Consider the following 17,857-nt stretch of genomic DNA (forward strand, 5'->3'; position numbering starts at 1 on the left):
CGAATAAAATAATAGTACAGAATACACCATCCGGATTTGTTGTGAATAACAGCAAATCATATACCGGTATTCGTACAGTGCAACACGTCAAGCTACATGTATCACTACATGTAATTCGTTCATGTAGGAATTCCGCGTTTTTGATACCATAATTATAGGATTCTGCATGGTACAAACAATTCAGAACACTTACTTAAAGTACTGATAAGATCTGAGGTTGTTTTTTTTTATTAGATACGTTGTTTACTTAGGGGTTGAGTTCTCAAACTCAGATTGTTGTAAAGTTCAATGTCACCAGTAAAAATTTGCTCTAAACATAAAAAAGTATAAATGAAATGAATAATTATTAACATAATATTCGATATCCTTACTATATTATGCAATTATGTTTGTCTTATAATATATTTATAATATTTTCTCTTCAGCTTCACCCATTCTGAAAATTCAGGCGAGCCTTAAAGTTTCTGATCACACTTTGTTCTTCGTTTGTTTACCTATGTATGCTTGTACATCTTTCACTAAAGCTGACAGATCAGGCGAGCCTCTCTGATCACATTTTGATTGTCGTCCCTTATTCTGTTTGTATAACTTCTCTAGTCTGTTATATACATGTACTTTTACATTGAATTTCAGGAGGGTCATGCAACAACCTTTAGATAATATTTGTTTTTGTTTATCATATATATATTTATATGTATATATATTCTCAGTCTCATACTCTCAGTTTTTTCCAAAGCTGACAGTCAGTGACAGATCAAGTAAGCCAATCTGATCGCATTTTGTTTGTCGTCCGTGTGTCTGTGAGTATACATGTAGCTTTCACCTAATTTGTCATGTACATGTACTTTTATTTCAGGAGGGTCACGCATTAACCTTTTGTTATTTTTTCGTGTGTGTTAATCATAAATATGATTTTCAGCTTTTACCAAAACTGACAGATCAGGCGAGCCTTTCTGATAATTTTGTTTGTCGTCCGTTTGCATGACTTTATAGCTTTCGCTCAAGCTGACAGATCTGGCCCCATGGCAATAAAACGTAGACGAGTTCACTTTTGATCTCAGCCTCCCTTTTCCACTATATATTCCTAGTGGAAAAGTGAGACTTAGATCAAAATAAATCTCGTTTAAGTTTTATAGCCCCGGGGCCAAGTGAGCCTTTCTGATAAATCTTTGTTTGTCGTCAGTTTGCCTGTTTGTATAGCTTTCACCTAAGCGGACAGACCAGGTGAGCCTTTCTGATAATATTATGTTTGTCGTCCGTTTGCCTGTCAGTAAAAAAAACCTGACAGATCTGGCCCAGGGCCATAAAACGTAGACGGGCTCAATTTTGATCTCAGTCCCCTTATTCCAATATATATTTCTTGTGGAAAAGTGAGATTGAGATAAAAAAAAAAAAATCCCGTCTAAGTTTCGTGGCCTCTGGTCCATGTGAGCCTTTCTGATCACATTTGGTTTCTCGTCTGTCTGTATAGCTTTCACCTAAGCTAACGGATCAGGTGAGCCTTTCTGATCACATTTTGTTTGTCGTCTGTTTGTCTATCTGTATAATTTTACTCCAGTTAACAGATCAGGTCAGCCTTTTCTAATTCTATTATGTTTGTCGTCAATTTGTCTGTCTATACTGTATAACTTCTCTTGTCTGCTATATACATGTACGTTTACTTTTATTTCACGAGGGTCATTGAATGACCTTTTGCTATCAGTCGGTGTTCGTTGTCGTCCCTATGGTTTTAACCTAATTCTAACAGAATTTGCTTCAGTTAATTATTTTTCTAAATGGCCTTTTTATGCTTTATTTATGTCTTATTTCTTGTTTTGTAGTCTACTTTTGCTATTTAGCATTGTTTCCTTTTGGTGGAAGACCTCAGGAGCGCCAGTCGAGAAGACGATTCGACCAATATCGGACGAAAGATATCGCCTCATTTACGGTAACATTAACATGCATGATATACTAATACAACATGTATTCTGCTAAGACACGAACACTGAATGGTTAATCTCAAGATATTATCGATCATAAGATGCGGGCACAGTTCTATAAACAAGATTATTAATTCGATACTCCGATGCGTCACGAGTTACATTGCGATATCTCGTGTGATAACACGAAGACAATGTTGCGATAGCACAATGATGATGTTGCGATGGGACATTGGTATGATTCCTATCAGTTTGTCCCTTCATTAACAAATTAAGTAATGAATTATACTTTTCTAAGGTTACATGTATAAAGCATAAGCAGACTATACCGATGTTGTATACGAGATCGATCGCGCTAACGATCTTACTATCGTCAGTCCGACGAGCTACTATGTACACGTGTACACTTTTACATTACATTGTGTATTTTTATGCATGTTAATGTTAGGATATAACCAACATATTGCTAAGATCCTTAGATATCCAGAAATATTCCGATTACCGGTACATAGTTTAATGAAATTAATTCTATCAATATAATATTTCAGAACATAATTTTCAAATTAAGTTTAAAAAAACAAACAATAATGCATAAAATCGACCTCCTTCAGCACCTCCGTACTTGTCTTTCTTCTCTTTTGACTAAAATTATAAAGGCATCTTATTACGAGGGATTACAATGGCGACTGTTTACACTTGTATAGAGTGAGGCCAGTGAAGACTGATTTTCATGCTAGTTCCGATACGTTAGAAAAATCAAAATTATCCTTTTATAATTACATTTTAAATATTTTTGTACGTAATTTTTATTGAAAATTATTCATGAGACAATAGCACATAAATCGTGTCTCAGGTTAAACTACTTTAACGTCACAATTGTTAAACGTCGAAAACAGCAAAATCCCATTATAGCCTGAATAATGAAAGACGAAATGTTCAGACTTTACGTAGTAACATATTTCAATCATAAACATATCAGCTACATGTAGTTAAACGACTTCAGAGATAATATGAAAATAAAAATGAATGAATAATTTTTTGGGAAGTTCTAAAACGATGGATTGAGACGAAATTGGTATTTTTCCAATATTTTTTTGTCGTTTCCGTCTATTTAATTGTGTAGAGCAATTAGCAACTCGGCGGACCCTGGTCACTCCAGATGAATTAAGCCCCGTTTTAGACAACCCTCGTACTTAGTCGTTAAAACGATCGAGATATTATGTCGTACACGTACATACGAGATAAAAAGTAGTACGTACGAGATAGTAAGTGATTACTACGACATAGAATAAGTTTTACAAACGACATAAACTATGTTGAACGTACCTGTACATGTATAAGATACAAAGCGAGATAATAGAGCGGTAGTTCGTACGAGATAGTATGTGATTACTACGACATAAAATAAGTTTTACAAACGACATAAACTATGTTGAACGTACCTGTACATGTATAAGATACAAAGCGAGATAATAGAGCGGTAGTTCGTTCGAGATAGTATGTGATTACTACGACATAAAATAAGTTTTACAAACGACATAAACTATGTCGAACGTACCTGTACATGTATAAGATACAAAGCGAGATAATAGAGCGGTTAAGCATTTCAACGAGTACGTGTGATTAGGGGAATCCTCAAATTTTATGTGTATTAGGTCATAATTTCTGCATATTGTTGTACAAGTTGTACAAAACGTGTAGAATGAAAAGTTCATGTAGGTGAAAACGTGTAGCATTTTTTGATAAAACTATATACTATAATATAAGTGTACATCAGACGTTGTTTATGTAAAGCAGATACATGTAATAATTAAGGACGATTATGTCTTTGGTTTTATCAAATTCATAGAATTATTTCATAAACAACGAGTAGAAAATGGAACATGTTAAAAATGTTGAATCAAATTATTTTACACGTACGCGAACAGTTATGTAACATAATATAATATGTCGTACAAAATGATAAGTCACATACTGTTGTAACGAAACAAATTCCTACATACGAGATAACATTTCGTTATAATGAAATACTAGTCGTAATAACGAAAAAAATATCGCACCTTCGAGATTCTCAATCATAGCTAGTGTCTAAGTCGTTATTCGCAATGATATACCGTACGTACAAAATATTAAATTTCACTGTAATGACGAAGTACTATGCCGTACGTACGGGATAACATGTCGTATATATATATAAACGAAGGACTAAATCGTAATAACAAAAATTATGTCATGAAGTAATGAGTCGTGTAATGAAATAACGAAATAATATGTCGTATGTAAAAGATAGCATGTAGTCATAAGCAGATATGAAGTCGTCATTAGGAGATTGTATCTCGTGCGTTCGAGATACTCAGTTAAATTAACGATATGTCAGTCGTACATTGTAATAACGAAGTAATATGTCGTACGTTTTTGATAACATGTCGTAAAAACGAGATACTTCGTCGTTATAACAAGTTAATATGTCGTACGTTCGAAATACTCAGTCCGATAAACATGATACTTGATCGGAATTACGAAAAATATGTCATGCCTACAAAATGATAAGTCGAAATGAAATAATGAGTCGTGCAGTGTAATAACGAAATAATTGTTTGTATGCACGAGAATACATGTAGCCATAAGCAGATATGAAGTCGTTATAACGAGATATTATGTCGAATATTCGAGATACTCAGTCGAAATAACGAAAAATATGTCATATGTACAAGTATTAAGTCGTACACTGTGATAACGAAGTAATATGTCGTACATTCGAGATAATATGTCGTAATAACGAGATACTCTGTCCGATAAACAAGATACTAAATCTGAATGTCGAAAAACGTGTAATGCCTACAAAACGATACGTCATCATGAAATAATGAGCCGTGCAGTGTATTAACGAAATAATTGTTTTATGTACGCGATAACATGTAGTCATAAGCAGTTATGAAGTCGTTATAAGGAGATATTATGTCGTACATTCGAAATACTCAGTCGAAATAACGAAAAATACAGTTGTATGTAATACGTACAAATAAGTTGAACACAATAATTTTAACTTATTACGAGATAATGATAAAGTTGTAATACATATGAGAATATGTGTCGGACGTCGGATGTACGAGATATGTATACATACACATACAGAAGTGTACATGACTGTGTGCTAAGTATACATGCCTTTGTGTTAAGTATATTGGAGATTGTATTAAGTGATCGTTTGTTGTTGATATATAATCAAACTAAGCAGCTTTAAACGTTATGATAAAGTCACAACATTCTAAAAAAGATAACATATGCATAGGCGTCAAAACCGACACCCCCCCCCTTTTCAGTTTGATAGGAATATTTATATTTTCAGGACTAATAGAAATACGTATTTTGAGAATATTATCCGAACACTTGTACTTCCGATCGAAATCTCACAGGCACTGATCAAATCTTGGTGAAGTCTCGTGGACTTTCATTCGAGCACCTCTGGATTTATTACAACGATAAAGAAAACATTTCAAACACATTCGCAGGAGCGATATAACCAACTTTAAACTGTAGTTACTGTGGTAAACGAAGTAAACCGATGTAAAACAAAAATGGATGAACGTATTACTGTCACAGCTGTTGGTGTAAATATAACAACCCAAAAGACACCTTTCTTTATCGGCTTTGCTAGAATTCCGACATAGATAGAAATAAAATAATATGTTTTACGGTGCTACCGTTCTGGCGAGCGCAGCAAGAATTACACATACCTTGCATCTGTCAACATATATAGTACGTGTTATTTATAGCCCAAAGGCTATTTTAGGTATTTACAAACGTCAAAGAATTTTTGAGGGATTATTGCTCTACAATAAGTTTGCCGCCAAAGGTACTAATTTTGGTTACGATACATACAGCGCAACCCCCTACCCCTCGAGAGAGAGAGAGAGAGAGAGAGAGAGAGAGAGAGAGAGAGAGAAAGAGAGAGAGAGAGAGAGAGAGAGAGAGAGAGAGAGAGAGAGTGCCCGGTCCCTGTTTGTTGGTGTGAAATTTCCCACTTTAAAATTTAATGGTTTGACTATATGCAATATCTACATTAATTTAAATTAACTGTTTATTTTTTCTCTTTATTCCTTTTTATTTGGTTCTAAATGTCCTTATTGTTTATTTCCTCCCTGCTCATATACTTACCTGCCTACTGTACATGCATGCACAATATTAGCTTAATGGATCGATATGACAGTAAAGTATGGCACTTGTTAGTATATATTTATTAAATCTCTATATTAAAAAATAAAATAAAAACAAATCATTTGTCAATACGGCAGGTATCGCAGTCTATACTGATATACATGTAGCTATATAGTACACGTATTACAGATGTTTGATCCACCTCTAAATTTATCGCGGGAAATATAGCGCGAGAGCACTGTGACGTCATCCATGACTTTGCTCGTCTTTGTTTACGTATTTCGACTCAATACGAAGGTATGGAAGCATGTAACAAATCTCTTGAGTCTCGCCAAAGCATATGCGGTACTCAAAACGTGTCTTCAATCCTTAAGACACCGTAAATTACGAGTTAAAAGTCGGCCATTTTTGGCATAGCACCACGGGTGAAAACATTAGAGAGCATTATGGGATGTGGACAAAAAATGTCGTTTGATGAACTGTAGGTTTAGCTCGTTCTTTTTCCCGCGCACACTGGTTCTTAGAGCTCGCTTCGCTCGCTATAAAAAATTGTTTAATATTTCAACCAGCTCATTAGGCGTATGCCAATTTGACAAATCAAGTCCTTCCATTACGAAAAGATTCTGCATAAGTTTTACAATTGGTACGTATATAATACGCTTGAAATCGTATAAATTAATTTTTTTTTCCTCACATTACCCCGACAAATCATTGAATTGAAACATCCCTGATACTTCGACTTTCCCATTTTTTTCCATGCGCTTATCGTTTGTTTAATTGAACTCCCCGCTTCGCTTCGTTCGCGCTCACCGTTCACAAAACGCTAATTGTGCAATCAGCATTCATTTATCGTTCGCTCCTTTTTCAATCATTTTCATTCGAAACTCCAAAATGAAAGAATCGGTCTTTCCGAGTCACAAGAAATTTAGAAAAGAACACGTGAGTAAAGGTGCAAGAAAACTTAATATAATAATACACATAAAACATCATTTGTATCAGTATTTAATCAAGTGAATTTAAAGTACACTTTCTTGAGCAGGTCTGTTTTTTGTTGTTGCTTTTTATGACTACAAGAATCATTATCGCTGTATGTTTATTACGTCATTCCTATATAAAAAAAGGTACTTAATATGCTTTTGATAAATAAAATGCAAATAGAAAAATAATAATAAAAGCAGTTACGTTTTCTCGTAGTTACAATGGTTTTCTCGGGGTAGTAATTTCAACTGTCACCCTCCTAAACAAGCATTATTTATATAATTGGTATTTATCAACAAAACTTTCAAGAAAATCTATGCACGCCACATCGAAACGATTTATCGATTAATGCGATGTTTTAAAGTGATTCATAAAAAAATAATAATTTCCCAAATCATGATTACTTTAATCGTTGAGCGAATGAGCCGATTACAAATCAACTCAAATGATTTACAATTAGAAAAAAGTTTGTTTTAACAATAAACAAAGGTTCTTTATCTGCTTTATTTGTTATAATACATACATGTATATATAATGAAAACAAAAATGTAATCACTTATTTGTTTGTTAACGTAACTGTGTACACTCCGCGATTTGATATTTCCGATGCCCAGGTCTTTAAGTATATGTACCTTGTACTAAAGATTTTCGATGTAGGTATTTATTAGGCATTTTTATAATCACATTATTCGATAATTCGTTGCTAAATCTATTATTGTCTTCAATTTCGTTTTGTTTAACTCTTATTCCTAAGCATATATGGCATTAGTTAGGATAGGATAGATATAATTTGCTGATAATATGAAGGATACAAGATAAAGGATAGGATAGGATTGTTTTGCCAACTTTCACGATACATGTAGAAGCAGTGTACATGTAGTTTATGCGGTTTTTCTTTTCCTGATTACCGATGAAATACAATGTAAGGATAACTCCGGATGCACTCCGAATAAATAGATCATCTTGCGTTCACAAAGAGTTCACATATCCGTTCACCATGCGTTCACCGTTCACGTTGCGCTCTGCGTTCGCTCATACTCAGGCACGTAGCATCGTTACTGAAAGTGGAGGGGGGGGGGGGGGGCGACTCATCCTAAAATCTTGACAAGCAAAAAAGAAAAAGGAAATTATGACTTTCCCAAAATCGTCGAAATCCTAATCCGGGGGGAGGGGGGGGGGGGGGGGGGGGGGGAGTGGGCGTCGCATATAACTTCTATTTCCATCATAATTTCCTTATTTTCATATTATTTTAATACATGCTCCCCAAAAAGTGGGGGGGGGGGAACTCCATGATAATTCAATTTCTTATATAGAAATTTTAAAAAAATTTGTTTCTGCGATAAAAAGTGTGTGTGTGTGTGTCGGGGGGGGGGGGGGGGGGGGGGCAATGTTCCTAATCAAACAGTGCGACCTCTTTTCTTTAAAAGATATATTTAAACTTTACACCTTTTTTTTTTAAATTTTCACATAATTGGTAATGTAATTTGTATATGTCATGAACTAATTAGGCTAGCTGCAGGTCTGTAGCTCCGGGTCTGAAAAAATTCGGATATCAGACCTTCTCCGAAACATGCTACCGACCTCGGAAAATCAAGTATGTTGAATTTACATCGAGATCGAGAGTCGCCATTTTTACATGTAAACAAAGTGCACCACATGAATTTACGGGACTGGTGATGGTGTTTAAAGACTATCCGAGGCAAGTGAAGAGACATCAGAGATATCAGTAGTAAATTGCATGAATAATTTAATGGTACTAATTGTTTTCACAGAATTTGCGTATAAATAAGATAAATTAGTCGAAAACAGCGCACGTCTTTCTGCGCAATAAATATACAATTTTTTTCAATGGGTGGTCCTGTACCTCCCAGGTCCTCCATCCGAATTTTTTCAGACCGGGAGCTTCAGACCTGCAGCTATAATCAGGCACGATATCTATGTTTTGTTGTTTACGTCTCTGGCGTTACGCAGATCAACTTAGTTGCATTTAGTATTAAAATCGTTAAAAAGATGATAAGGTTCCTAATAACTCATCAAATAGTAGATTATTTATGTAAATACTTTTCTACTGACTTTACACTCAGTAATTTTATTGATATAATGCAATTTTAAAATATTTATATACATGTAATTTTCACAGACATTATATTAGGAACAAGGACCATCAACGAAAGGAAGGCCACCCTTGAAGAGAAAAACGCTGCAAGGATGATTCGTCGCTGGAAATTGAGGAGATAAATGTAGGCGATAATTATAATCGCTTATAATAGAAGAGGCAATTGTCATTACTGTTTAATTATGAGGAAATAAATGTGAGGTGATAATTATACAATCGCCTGTATTGTCCCACGTTTTGCTATAATTATGATACATGCATTTTATTTTTTATATTAACGATGAAAGTCGCCATCTTCGGATCCTCATACGTGAAGCGAGCTTCTTATTTTGCAGACTTTGCCATGCCATTTGAAGTAGAGTGGTTCGGTGTTGGTGGAATGACAGCCTCCCAGCCCTGCCCAAACCTAATCTTCAAAATGGCGAGATACAGCCCGGACATCGTTGTCGTTTGTTTGGGGGGTAACGACATTTCCAGTGGAGCAGAGCCGTCTACTGTCATCGACTGCCTGACAAGCCTCTTCCACAGAATAAGAGATTTCGCCCCCCGACAACCCGATATTTTCTTCACGGAGATAGTCTCCAGGGGAAAATTCCGTTCTTCTCTACAACGTGAGGAATTCGACGGCAAGAGGAGAACCGTCAACAATAAGATGAAGAAAATCCTTGGCAGAACCTTCATCAGAATAGACGTCAGGTTTCCCAGACACTATCTACCAGACGAAATCCATTTTAACGACGCTGGGACTGTCATATTCCTGCTTTCCATAAGCAAGACAGTAAAAAGTCGCTCCTTGGAGTAGAGAATAAACGGCCCTTTTAAGGGCCTTTCACATTTTTCGAAAAGCTACCTCTTAACAGCAATCAGAACATGTCTAACAACGGCCAAAAATGGCACACCCATCAAGTTACAAAATCTCGAATTCCTAATAAAAACAAAAAATTCATTTCATAACATTTAAGACAACAACCTCTGCCTTCAGTTCCATGTACGACGTAATACAGATTTTGTCATATATTTATCCTCATAACTATTAATAATATTCATTTAAACGTACATTCCTGTTGGCGGACATTTTGTCACGTTCTTTCACAATATTCAGCGTGGGCATAATACGATTTCTTTAAAATTTAAATGCGGCGTACATAATGTAAAGACTTTTAGAAACTAGGCAACCTTTTTTAATTGCAGACATGATGTTTCGACATACAATTAGGTAGGCGGACATTTTGAACAACGTTCACAATGTTTAGCGTGGTCATAATACGATTTATTTAAAATTTCAGTGGCGGACATAATGTTACGACGATTAAAAAATAGCACTTTTTAAATGGCGGATATAGTGTTACGACTTACGATTGAAACATACATTCGTGTTAGGGATGTTATGCCATTTTATATTTCAATGTTAGCTTGGTCATTATATAATCCTTTTTAAAATATAACGGCGGACATAATATTACGACTTTTGGAAAAAAAAATGTGAATATTTGAAATTGCTTATATTATGCTATGACATACATTACAGTCGGCGGACATTATGCCACAATTTTTAGCGTGGTCATAATCATTTATGATTTCTTCAAAAGTTAATGCGGCGTAACTTTAAAAATAGGATAACACTTTTTTTTATGTCGGACATAACGACTTATGGTTTAAACATGCATTCATGATGGCGGACATTATACCACAATTTATAACGTGGGCATACAAACGATTTTTTTTTCAATTTATAGGCGACAAACAAAAATTTACGACTTTTTAAAGAAAGAAGTGATCATTTTTTTTAATGGCAGACATAATGGTGCGACACATTTCCTGTTTGCAGACATGCATAATTTTTCACAGATTTTAGCGTGGACAGAGTACGTTTTCTCCAAAAGTTAAAGCGGCGGACATTATAAAACGACATTTAGAAAATTGGAGTGCACTAAATAATGTCGGACATAAGATTTAAACATGCATTCCTGTTTGCGGACATTTTGTCCAGATTTTTCACAATTTTTAGCGTGTGCATCGTGTGCGTTAAACGAACTAATAGTCTATATAATGCGGCGTACATAATGTTCCGACTTACGATTTGAACGTGCATTCCTATGTGCAGACATTATGCAATAAATTTTTGCGTCGGACATGATACGATCTTTCCGAATTTTTGACGGACATACGTTTCAACGTTATGAGATAGTGTGTACATTTATGTATATTGTTTAATACGATCATATAATTCTCATTCTGAAAATAATTTCAGATCAATAAATGGCAAACATAATATTACACAATGGGATAGCAAATGTTATATTTAAAAATAATAGAGAGAGTAGTGTGTTCAAAACTGGTGGCGGACATTAGCCCATACATTTTCCAAAAACAATGCTGACATTTTTAGCGACGTGCCTGCATTTAATACAATTTCTCTGAAATTTGAAGGTGGCGGACATATGGTAATGACTTTTGGGGGAATATAAGGAATTTTTGTAAAGGCGGACATAACGGTGATTTTTTTCGAAAAAAGTGGCGCACATTTCGTGATGGCGGACATAACGTGACCATTTTTTCAAAAAGCTGGCGGACATTTTGTGATGGCGGACATAACGTGACGATTTTTTCAAAAAAGTGGCGGACATTTCGTGATGGCGGACATAACGTGACGATTTTTTCAAAAAAGTGGCGGACATATCGTGACGGCGGACATAACGTGACGGCGGACATAACGTGACTCAACAGCATTTAAAAAAATGCATAAAAAATTAATTATAGATGTTAAGCATATACTCATTCAGCTACATGTAACATCGGTTTAATCAGCGTATTGTTCTATTTATGAACACTGCATACCTTTAAATGTTTCTGCTGAATTTTTACAAATGAGCTTTCAACTTGCACCAAACTTCAACATGATACGAGGGTTGATTTAAAAGTAATGTCACATATGGGATAAAATCGTGTAAAATCCACATAAAGAGATAAAATCAGCATAAAGAGACAAAAACTTGTCCATAGAGATATCTATTTTAATTCAGATCTGAAAATGTTGTTGCATTATGATAAATATTTCTGACGATAAGATATTTTGTAGAGCGTGAAGAAAAGATAGTCGCCGCACGCTAGTGACGTCATTTCTAGATCTTTGGCGTTCTGGTTGAATTTAGTAATTAAGTACTCTATAAAAATTGGCCACGATGCTCTCTTTTACTTTTTTTTCCTGCATTGTTTAAAAAATAAAGTAACTAATGACTCTTTTTGTGATCGATGGGGTAGTATATTGGATATTATTTAATGTGTGATCAGTTTGTCGAGGTCTCTTCAAGAAGTCATGAACGTAGCTTTATGATATAACTCATGACGCAATAACCTAGTTTTAAGTTTCCTTCAGAACGTATATCTTCTGTCGATTAAATTCAATTATTAACATGACATATGCTTAATGTACGGTAACGCTCCCTAATTTTTTAAAACAGTTAAAAAGAGTTTATAATACAAAAATATTTTGTTGTTTGGGTCTTTTACAAATTTTTCAATTCATGTTATTTATACATAAATAGAAACCTTAACAAAGACGTAAATTCATGACGCAGTGATGTCACTTACATATCAAGCTATAAACATCAATATCTTGTTAAGTGTTTGACGAGTGTTTGACGAAATTTAATCAAAATTTTACTTCAAATTAGAATTTTGATAAAAAAAATTTTTATTTATCATTCTATACAATACAGCGACGCGGTGCATATTTTGACATTACTTTTGGATCAACCCTTGTTATTATTCTTCATGTTGATTTTTTCTGGAATACCAAAAAAATATTAAAAATTTATCTTTTTTAAAATCTAATCGTTCAGAGGTTAAAATTTCATCAGTAAAGTATTTTATACAAAAATAACCCATTGGCAACAAAATGCACCTAAACATAACCACAAAAATAAATAACCCCAAGTATCAAATATAGTCATTAGTTTTCTGCAAGAGAGTGTCTATCTGTCTGTTTGTTTTTACTTAGGTTTTAGAAATGCAGAACTTGTACATCAACAGTTCAGGTCAATACGAATGTAATAGTAAAAATAATACTTCTAATACTGAAAAGAACTAGGAAAACGAAAAAGAGTTAATCATAAAGAGTTCATGAAATTTTACGATTTTGTATCATTAAAGGGTACGCCCGCAACGCTTAATGATAAAAGTCTGTATAATTAGCGGTTGACTAATAGGTATTTGTTTGTGTCATTTAGCGTTAAGGCTGCTGTGTATTTTTGACGGCACATATCATCAAGCGGCGATTTATCATTAGCGGTTGGAATACTCAACTGTTAATGCAAAAATTTAAAGCATTATATTTATTAAAAAAATTACAATATTAAAAAAATAATATAATCAAACTAACTGATGCACTTACATATTTAGCTACACCAGTAAACAAATGTACCTGTATCATTAAAATGAAACTGATATGTTTGACATGACCGACTCTTTTATATAAAGACCAACAAACATGCGATGCATATCAGTTACCTGTATACTGCAGCCTTGAAAGGTACAGTAAATAGCATAAATGCTTTTATTTTATATTCCATCCAATACTTGATAACAAATATTGAATGTTTAGTTAATAAATTACAGTCGGTAATATAAATCAAAGACCTTGAATTATCTTTGTCTCGATACAGATCAATATGGTGTTGACAGGGATATTACTAAGTTTGATGCTGAGCTGTTCAGATAGTTTATGTAAGTACCACTACTATCATCATCATCATTATCATCATCTTCGTCGTCTTTTTCTAAACACTCTTGGATTTAAGAATAAAAATAATCGAACACATTTGTTGCAGTATTCCCACATAAAAAATGTTTAGATAATCAGAATATTGGTGTGTTTTTTATAACGATACCCTATATTTTCTTGTTATCAAACCGGACACACATTTTTACACGATCTGAACAAAAAGAAAATATTATTTGTTCTTGATTGATACATAGTGTATTCAGACTTCATATCTATACTACTATATTCAAATAATAGACTTGAATTATTGGGCTTAAATACCGAGAAATCAGAAGAGTACTGTCTTTTGTTTTATATATTTTAACATCATTGGTACTTGAAGATTACCAATTTTGTTTTTTTTTTCTCAATCAAGCTTCGCTTATTAATAATCAACAGAAATTCCTTTAAAAGATCCGGAAATCATCTTGATTTTGTGGATTTTACAATCTTGAGCATGCACATTACATATTGATGCTAATCACCGGAGGCTCTTTAGTTTATGTTTTCACAATATCACATTTGCATGGATAAACTCAGAAACATTTTTACAAAAACATGAACTTTTTTATTGAAATTTGGTCACATATTCTGTTCATCAAAGGATATACCGGAGAATATAAAAAATCCTGAGAGTTCCGAATGTCAAATTGGTGTGTAAATTCGAAGCGAGTAAAAAACGTAGATGAAAAAATGTTGAATCCTTGATTAATATGAATTAAATATTAAGATGAAAGAAATTTACAGCCTCAAAATGGTTTGTTATAAATAATTTAACTCTTATTTTCTATGCAGCTTCACTAATTTCCATAAAATCGTTTCAGAGCGATTCGGAAATTTTTTGCTACAATATGGGTATATGGTAGGCATTTTAACTGTGGCAAAGGCCTGTCCCGAAGCACAGTTAAATTATTCTAACTAAGCAGAGTGTAGTGAGATTAATAGCATTATTGTAGGCTTAAAGCTTGGTTATGTAATTGTCAACAATACGGTGTGTTGATGTATTTATTTCGTAAATATCAAATACCAATCCGTGCACGCACGGGTCAAAATCTAATTGTTTATAATAACGTTGCTTTGCAAAAGAGCTTATCGGTTTCACTCCTCAATACATTTTGTTGTCATTGTAAAAGATTGCGGAAAGTTAATTTCGCATTGTACTTGCTTACATGTTTTTTATTGGTAGAGTACTGTGGTTTCATTTATATTCAAGGGCATCAATTTTCGTGGATAAATTAAAAATTACAGTTTCAAGGATATGTAAATTCGTGGCCAATGACCCCATCAATACAAAATGTAAATAGAAATTGCATTTCAATGAACATTTAATTTCGTGCATCAACTTAAAAAAAAAAATCCATGAAAATTGGTATTCAACGAATATTGATGAAACCACAGTATCTTTGGATTGTCTTTGGAAAGGTATGCTGTAGAATTTATTTAGAAAACATCAAATTTTATTTATCAGTAAAATTTATTAAATTGAAATCCTTATGATAGATTTTATTCTCTTTTAGATATAAACAGTGTACAGACGTTTCAATATTTTGGACAAAGTAAGTCCACACTGTTACTGATATTTTTCGAAAATTCATGTTTTGTTTTTGGTTTCTTTTTTGTTATTTAGATTACACAACGAAACGAAAGTTAAGTTTTTGATCGAATACTAAAAAAACATAAAATGACAATAAATAAATATGAATGAGTAAATGTCTTCCTTCGCTTTTTTTCAATCGTTGATACAATATTTCATGAATGTTCCTCTTTTTATTGAATATAAGTCGATCGATTTCAAAACTATTTTTCTATCCACAGATGTGTAGATAAATCAACTTTTGGCATTTCATATTATTTGTAGAAGAAAGGATACCAGCGCTTGCTTTCACTGCACTTTTGTCGAAAGACACAACCATCGCCAGTCTTGGAATTGTGAAGTATGACAAAGTGCTGACCAATGTAGGTGGAGCCTATGTACCGTCAACAGGGACATTTACCGCGCCTTATAAGGGTATCTACGCCATTTCCTGTAGCCTCATGAGCCATCCAAGCAATTCTGTTCATGTTGACATCATGAAGAATGGTAAAATGCAATCAGTGCTGTTTGCTGCATCTGGAACATACCCACAAACAGGAATAACCCTGCACCTTCTTCTCAATAAAGAAGACAAAATTTGGATTCAAAATGAGAGAAGACAAATTGCAAAACTCGACATCAGTGGTAAACACAATGTGTTTTCTGGCTCTTTAATTACAATATTATAAATAAATTCGCATACTAAATATTTCATTTTCACAGTTTTTTGGAATATTTCGAATCACTTCGCGTTTCACATTTTCTAAAGTATGAAGTGTCACTATGTAGAGAGCATTAATAACAATTTTTCCTATCGTCATCATCAGTAAAACATCAGCTATCTGCATACAAATTATAAAGATGAAATTTATATTTTGATTAAACTTTGTGTTTTAATTAATGTACTCGCTGACTTTATAGGAATAAATTTGTATGATGAAAACGCTGTTCAGTATTTCTCATTTTTGTTTAATTTTTAATAATTTATTCTGGTCGTAACGCGCTTTCTGATTGGCTAAAAATTTATTTTATATCGTATAAATAGAGGATATCTATAGTGTGTGATTTTATATTTGCTTTATCCAACGAATTGAAATGGTGTATATATTCGCGAGGCTTGCCGAGCGAATATAACCATTTCAACGAGTTGGATAAAGCAAATATAAAATCACACAATTATAGATGTTCTATTTATCTCATACAATCTGATTTATATTATGAAGCTTTTGAGACAGTCCCTTATGTGACCCGAATTGTTTTTCAAAGATTAAAAACGATGATGCAACGTTGTGTTATGCGGCTATTATAATTTGTGACCTTGCGCAATACAATGTAGTACGTCATTCCTGAGATAAATCTAACTGTTTTAATGTAAAGTTTCACTGAAATAAACCTTAAAATAATTTTTAAGCTCTAAATAATTTTTCCTAGAGCTTATTCTCTTAATTAAATGGAAATTCCGATTAGAAGACTTGAATAATCAAGGTTGTTGACATACACAAAGTTGCGAATGCTCGTTAGTTTGAATATTGACTCGAACGAGGAACAGTTGTTGATGTTTAATAAAACAAACACTAGGCTAGCTTTATGATTCGAAATTGAAAATAGTGAATAAGGATGCTTACTGGTGGTGGAATAAAAGTCTTATGAAACATTATTTCGGTAAGTTCTTGTATATAAACACAACCAGAGCGCTCTGTTTTCATCGCGTCTCAGGATGAACTCCTTGATAGTTAACGTAATTTGCAGTTTTATAAACTTCACAACGCAAATTGAAAGTTGGAAGTGGGCTAAATTTTTCAAAAATCTTGACAAACAAGAAAAAAGGGTCTTGTGGTTACGGTTATGAATATTTTTGCAAAAAAGGTGGGGGTGGGGGGGCTAACACTAATACCCCCCCCCCCCCCCCACTCACAATAGCCCACCGGTTCCGACGCCTGTTCTACGCAGTTATGTGTTTTCCTTCATATTTGTAATTTAAATCTTTGACAAAATCAATTTTATATTAATTTTTGTAGTAGATATAGTTATGTTGAAAGTACTAGCAAATCTTCGAAAATAGGTCACTGAAGCGTTGAAGCGAGGGGCTGTGTCAAAAGTAGTTCCGACCGGAATTCGAAGTATTTGATATAGCATCACCCGTGTGATATAGCAAAGGTTTATCACACGGGTAATATACACCACACGTATGAGATAAAGAATGTTGTCTACGTCAAAGTAAGACTATCGTCAAAAATGTGCTAATACGCCTGGCGTTTCGTTTGAATTTTGTATATACCATACATTCTAAAAATGATTTGCAATAATCATTGTCGCTGCAAATGTCCTTATTGTTTCTACAGACCGCTTGT

General features: G+C 33.8%; 1 long non-coding RNA gene across 1 annotated transcript; it reads left to right on the top strand.

The window, feature by feature from the left end:
- Window positions 1–13,681: 13,681 nt before the first annotated feature.
- Window positions 13,682–16,341, top strand: LOC105332536 (uncharacterized). Its single transcript, XR_010713647.1, has 4 exons — window positions 13,682–13,702; window positions 13,836–13,896; window positions 15,451–15,489; window positions 15,792–16,341. It is a non-coding gene; the product is annotated as an uncharacterized lncRNA (long non-coding RNA).
- The last annotated feature ends 1,516 nt before the right edge of the window (window positions 16,342–17,857 follow it).

This window comes from Magallana gigas, chromosome 4 (assembly GCF_963853765.1).
Source record: "Magallana gigas chromosome 4, xbMagGiga1.1, whole genome shotgun sequence".
Taxonomy (NCBI): Eukaryota; Metazoa; Mollusca; class Bivalvia; order Ostreida; family Ostreidae; genus Magallana; species Magallana gigas.